This window comes from Otolemur garnettii, unplaced genomic scaffold (assembly GCF_000181295.1).
Source record: "Otolemur garnettii isolate 467f Iridium unplaced genomic scaffold, OtoGar3 scaffold00174, whole genome shotgun sequence".
Lineage (NCBI taxonomy): Eukaryota > Metazoa > Chordata > Mammalia > Primates > Galagidae > Otolemur > Otolemur garnettii.
Window position 1 is genome coordinate 1,406,885 of NW_003852569.1, and position 6,572 is coordinate 1,413,456.

Here is a 6,572-nt window from a genome sequence, read left to right on the forward strand (position 1 = left end):
AAAAAAAAAAAAAAGAAAATCTTCAAAGTCTTAACAAAGCCACACTCCCCTGGGCTGTCATAGGAAAGGGATTAAGGGGTTATCTTAACTCAGTGGGTCTCAAAGTATGGTTGATGCCTAGACCAGCAGCTTCAGTGTCACCTGGGAACTTGGTTAGAAATGCTGATTCTGGGCCAGTCATGGTGGCTCACATACATAATTCCAGCACTCTGGGAGGCTGAGGCAGGTAGGTGGATCACCTGAGCTCAGGAGTTCAAGACTAGCCCGAACAAAAGCAAGACTCCCGTCTCTACTAAAAATAGAAAAACTAGCCTGGCAGGTATTTATAGACATAGCTACTTGGAAGGCTGAGGCAAGAGGATTGCTTGAGGCCAGAAACCTATAGCTCAGTGGTTAGGGCACTGGCCACCTGCACCAGGGCTGGTGGTTTGAACCAGCCTGGGCCTGCTAAACAAAGAAAATAGCCTGTAGTCCCAGCTGCTATAGAGGCTGAGGCAAAAGAATCACTTGAGTCCAAGAGTTTGGGCTTGCTGTGAGCTATGACTCCACTGCACTCTACAGAGGGTGACAATGTGAGACTCTGTCTCAATTAAAAAATAAATAAATAAATAAATAAATAAAAGACTGTTTTCTTTGTATTAAAAGAAAAAAAAAAAAAGAGGCTTGGCACCTGTACCTCAAGCAGCTAAGGTGCCAGCCATATACTGGAGCTGGCAGGTTCGAATCCAGCCCAGGCCCACCAATCAACAATGACAACTACAACAAAAAATAGCCGGGCATTGTGGTGGGCACCTGTAGTCCCAGCTACTTGGGAGGCTGAAGCAAGAGAATTGCCTAAGCCCAAGAGTTTGAGGTTGCTGTGAGCTGTGATGCCACAGCACTCTATCAAGGGTGACATAGTGAGACTCTGTCTCAAAAAAATAAATAAAATAAATAAAAGATTTAAATAAGGTTTTAATTGTGCCAGTCCCTAAGGCCCCAGGATAGGTATATGTATCCCAGCTGAGGGCCAGAGCCACGGTCATTCGCAGGCCAGCTCCCCAGGTCCACACTGTCCACCCTCAGTCAGCAAATGGAAAGTGTTCCAGGTATGCTCTGGTTCCAGGAGCTGAAAGAAGAGATTCTTCTCCAAGTAAATAAAAAATCCTGTCCCCACCAGAGCCTAGCAGCAAACTGGAGGAGGAGCCTCTAATGTGCCAGACAGAAACACAAACATTCCCAACTCAACCTCCCTTTGGAGTTCTGGGCCAAGGAAACTTGGCAAGATTCCTTGCCAGAGACTGTAGAGTGCTAGGAAGCCAGCACACCAGGCTGAGGTGAGAAGGGAGGGGCAGGGCTCCAGGTGGGGGAAACAGTCTCCATCTAAGGAAGAGCATTCTCCGGACTCCCAGCCCTCCCTCTTACAGTAAGGAATAGGAAAGGAGGACCATTTATTGGAAATGGTTCTTCAATTTTTTGGCTCTGAAATTTCATGAGAAAACGATGAAAGCAAAACCCCCTCACCCCTGTGAAACAGCCCACAAGCTTTTACCACAGGCTCTTAAGGAGTTTATGAAGCCAGAGGAGTAAACTAGTTCTCCAAACCACTCATCCAAAGATACTGGACTAGAGTCAGGACCTGGCCTGAAATCCTAGCTCTGCTATGCACTTGACATATATAACCTCAGTCAAATCACAACTTTCTTTTTTTTTTTGAGACAGAGCCTCAAGCTATCCCCCTGGGTAGAGTGCCATGGCATCACGCTCACAGCAGCCTCCAACTCCTGGGCTCAAGCGAGTCTCCTTCCTCAGCCTCCCAAGTAGCTGGGACTACAGGCGCCCGCCACAATGCCTGGCCATTTTTTGGTTGCAGCCATCATTGTTGTTTGGCGGGCCCGGGCTGGGGATTCGAACCCGCCACCTTAGGTGTATGTGGCTGGCGCCTTAGCCACTTGAGCCACAGATGCTGAGCCAAATCACAACTTTCTAAGCTCAGTTTTCTCATCTATGAAATGGGTATGATGACTATACTTCACAGGGTGATTACCTGTTAGAATTAGTTAAAAAGGAATAAATATAATTACAGGGACCGCTCAGTGCCCACAGCTCAGTGGTTAGGGTGCTGGCCACATGCACTGGGCCTGGCGAGTTCAAACCCAGCCAAGGCCTGCTAAACAACAATGACAACAATAACAAAAAAATAGCCAAGCATTGTGGTAGGCACCTGTAGTCCCAGCTACTTGGGAGGCTGAGGCAAGAGAATCACTTAAGCCCAAGAGTTTGAGGTTGCTGTGTGCTGTGATGCCACAACACTCTACCCAGGGTGACACAGTGAGACTCTCTCTCCCCCCCAAAAAAAATTATAGGGAGGCTGGGCACGGTGGCTCACGCCTATAACCCTAGTATTCTGGGAGGCCGAGGTAGGTGGATTGCCTGAGCTCACAGGTTTGAGACCAGCCTGAGCAAGAGCAAGACCCCATCTCTAAAAATAGCCAGGCATTATGGTGGGCGCCTATAGTCCCAGATACTTGGGAGGCTGAGGCAGGAGAATCACTTAAGCCCAAGAGTTTGAGTTTGCTGTGAAAAAAAAATATATTATTATTATTATTATTATTACAGGAGTATACACAACTATAAAAAATTATCAAGTCATACAGTTAAAATTTTTGTATACTCTATCACACTTAGGTTCTACTTTAATAGAGGGGAGAAATGACAAGATATTAAGCATAAAAGCACCTTGAAGAGTATGCCCATCACAAGGCTGACAATAAATATTACCTTTCACACGTGCTACTCCATCCAACAGGCACTTTCTGTATTTACCTGGTTCATAGAACCATCTCACTTCCTCAGAAAGGCCTTCATGACCACACCTCCCATAAACCAGGTCAGAACCTGCATCATATGCGCTGTAGTTGTCCTTCAGTGGGTTTTTACCTTTACACATTCATTGGAGTGATTATTTCTTTCCTATCTCTCCCATTAGATTATAAGCTCTAAGGAGGGCAAAGTCCATGGCTATCAACCGACCACTCTGTCCCCAAATGCTTGGACACATGGTGAACATCAGTAAACATTTGTTAAAGGTTGTATAGTGAACCGAGGTGACTTATACAGCAGGAGATTTGCCCAAAGCAAATGTAGTCTGCCTCAGCCACAGAACCTCTTCCTGGTCTGGACGGCTACGCTGTGCAGGAGTGATCTCACAGCCAGATGTGCCTAGCCTGCCAGCCCTCACAAGTCTCATGATTTATTCATGGAGCAGCTCTACCCTGTTAGGGCATACTGATCTTCCAGATCCAGGTCAAGGAGTTCCCAGCCTAGGCCTGGCAGAGCTCACAGCCCCTTGGGCAAGAGGGACACACTGTTCAGAGGCAGTATCGAGTGCTCCTCCTGGTCCCAGGTTAGGCTGACTCCCTGCCTTCTGTCACCTTCAGTCCCAGCACATATGGATCAGGGGCGAGAGGGCTGAAGGGATCTTTGGGGTGGGTCAGAAAGCAGAGCTCTAAATGATTCAACATGGAAAACTCGAAACCTACCGGCCTTCAGTTACAGAGGACAGCAGGGCGGGACCAAGGCAGCAGGGCAGCTCTCAGGCCTTGCAAGCCCCAAAGGCAGGTAAACAGTGATCCAGTGCCAGGCAACATGGAGTCCGAGAGCTGTGCTCTCCCCAGATGCCTGGCCCTGCTTTTCCCTGGCCTGGCACATGCCCAGGACTCTCCTCACTAACTGTACTCTGGGAAGAGAACAGACTACAGTTAATTCAACTTCATCTGTCTGCCCCTGCCCCTTCTGCCTACAAGGGGGGTGGGTCACTCTACACCTGCACCAGATAGCCACTGCTCCCTGAGTTACTCATTAGCCTGCCCTGCCCCAATTCCATCATCTCTGGCCCAGCCATATGCGTCTGGCATCCAACTAGGAGTGACACGGTCTCTGGACTTCTGGCAGGAACTAGGGGCTGGGTGGTTTCGGATATGCAAAAAGACAGATACACACAGGGCTAGTCAATATGCTAGATGCTAAATAAACAGCAGATTTAGAAAATGGGAGAACTAGAGGTATAGAGATTAGAACTCCCCCAGAGATCATAAGGTCAAAACAGAAAAGGACTGCACAGTGACCTTGATCACTTGGCTCCATTTTTCTCATAGTTAAAGAGATAAGAAGGTCCCCTTGGATCCATAAAGAACCCCCCCCAAGTGGACTCCACTGAAAAAGCAGAAATTTGAGAGCCAGGCTAGAGCTGCTAGACCAGTGCTAGACACACAATGAGGAACTGGGCCCCTGCAAACTGGCTGGACTGGTTTGACAGGTGAGTGGAGGGGAGGGCCAGGGAGGCTATACTAGCAGCTTGTAAAGCAGCCCAGAGAAACTCCATACCACAGAGGAAGCAAAGGGGCTAGACCAGGGGCAGGGGCTCTGTCCAGCCTGATGTCAAGGCTCTGAGGAGACAGGTAGGAAGGGAACAGGCGAGAGGTGAAGATACACAGGGACCACCTGATGACAGGCCGGTATGTGACAGGAAGACTGTCTTCCCCCAGCCCTCCCTCTAAAGTTCCCAAAGTTACATTCCTGTCCCACACTAACCTTGGACACCTCCCTGGCCCTAAGTTTCTCCCCTGCCTGGTGTGAAGAGAAGCAGCCCTACCCCTTCCTTACCTCCCACAAGGGGAATGGCATGTGGGCCAGCCTGGGAACCAGGAAGGGTTCTAGGAAGCCAGAATCCTCTTAGAGTCAGGCAAATCTCTGGATTAACAGTCCTCCAGAACGAGCCCCTCAACCCCAAATATCCAGGATGAAAAAAGAGGTACAGAGGCATGTGTAGGCAGGCCATCTACAAACATAGAGGTTACTAATTATTTCCCAATTACAATAACTTTCCTCAGGCAGGGCTTCAAAGGGGCCTTGCTAAGGTTGGCCCTGGTTCCCTTACCTGCCTAAGGCAAGCAAATTTGCTTCAGAAATCTTGTCTGTGCCCCAAGGTGCACCTTTCATCTGGGCTGGGATTTGGAGGTGTAATTCCCCTAGTCTGTAGTCTCCTGGGGAGTCCTGCCTATTTCCCCATACCACTAGTGCCTACTGCCAGTCTGACAGCCAGCAGGGTTCAAGAGTCAGGGGTGCCTGATGGCATTTCAGGGAGTAATAGGGATTCTGAGAGACAGCAAGGAAATTGGTTAGTCTATCAAACTCCACCCAATGGCCTCCATCTAGAAACACAGGAAAAAATACTTGTGCTTTGGAGGAAGAGTTTGACATCAGCCCCCAGATATTTCTAGACATTTTGTAGGCTCAGGAACCTATGCTTCCTCATAGCCTCTCTTGGAGAGCCTTCTCTCTCTCAAAAGGAAAAAGGAAAAATTCTCCCTGTGTCCTCTGGCTCTCTCCTCCTGGCACGAAAGCAAAGGGGGACAGAAACTGAAAGCCTTAAATAGTTTTACAGCTAGCAAAGAGAAGCAGGTGTCTCTTATTTACAACTGCCTTCACCTATAGGTGAAGAATTAGAGAAAAAAACCACACTTCAGAGTCATCTCAAAGCCAGAAGGGAGGTGTCAGTGGCAACGCAGACTGGCAGACTCAGGAAGAAACCTCAGGAAAGCAGCACCTGCAAATAACCTCCCCTTACGTCTCTGAACCTCAGACAGCGAGTTCCACTTGCCCAACTGGGACTAACTCCTTCCCCCTCACCACTTTCGTCTCCAAGAGAAATTTTGCCCCTGGGGCTGGCGCCTGACCTCCGGAGATATTCTGGCCCTGAAAATGCTCTCATGCCCTAGGAACAGCCTTAGCCTCACCTGGCACCTTCCCAGCCACCTGCTTCTGGCACCTTAGAATAGGCCAGTGCCCAGCACCGCCACTGGACCCTGATCTCCACTCCTTCCCTCTCCAGTTCAGCACCTGTGCCCTAGAGGTGGGTATTTCTGATCGCCTGAACCGCCACCCCTCTGGGATACACCTGAGGGCCCGCTTGCCTGTCAGGTGGACTGGCCCCCGCCCAATTCACTCACCCAGCCAGACTCGGCGCACCCAGGCTCGCGCTCCGGGCTCCGGGCTCGGGCTCAGGCTCGGGCTCGGGCTCGGGCTCGGGCAGAGCAGCACGCACGGTTGCTGGCCGTCCCGCTGCGTCCTCTGGCTCTCTCCTCCTTTCTTGCCCTCCCACCAACCTGTTACACCCCTCCGGAGCTCCACCCCCTTGTCGTCACCACCCGCTCCGCCTTACCCCTCCTCAGGTTGGTCCGTTTCCCGCGAGGGGCGGGGCCTCTGCCGCGGGGACCCAGACTTGGGGTCGCGAGCCCGGAGCGGCGAGCCAGGTCACGTGGCCGCAAGCGGCGGAGGGGCGAGGGGGCGGCAGAGGCCATTTTTGGGGTGTAGTGGTTGGCGCCGGTGGCTGCCCCGGCCCCGGGCCCGGGAGCGGACCGCCAGAGCATCTTCTCGGCGGTGCTGGGCACTGGCCTCCTGCCTCCGATTCCCTCAGTGGCCCTCGCCATCCAGAGCCCTTTGTGCTGGTCCCTAGCTTCACCGACACCGGCGCGCTCTCCCGTCACGGCTCTGCAGAAGAGCTCGTCTCGGCTCGGCTCCGCCTCGGCTCG

General features: G+C 51.2%; 1 protein-coding gene across 3 annotated transcripts in view; it reads right to left on the reverse strand.

The window, feature by feature from the left end:
* CGN (cingulin) overlaps positions 1-6,153 on the reverse strand; it is a 29,599-nt gene extending 23,446 nt beyond the window's left edge. For 2 of the 3 annotated variants that reach the window (XM_023519413.1, XM_003800368.3), the window contains exon 1: positions 5,991-6,153. The gene's annotated coding sequence lies outside the window, so the exon portion shown is untranslated. Of the gene's footprint in view, positions 1-3,521; positions 3,719-5,990 lie in introns of all 3 variants that reach the window. The other variant, XM_023519412.1, reaches the window with a different exon arrangement.
* Positions 6,154-6,572: the final 419 nt, after the last annotated feature.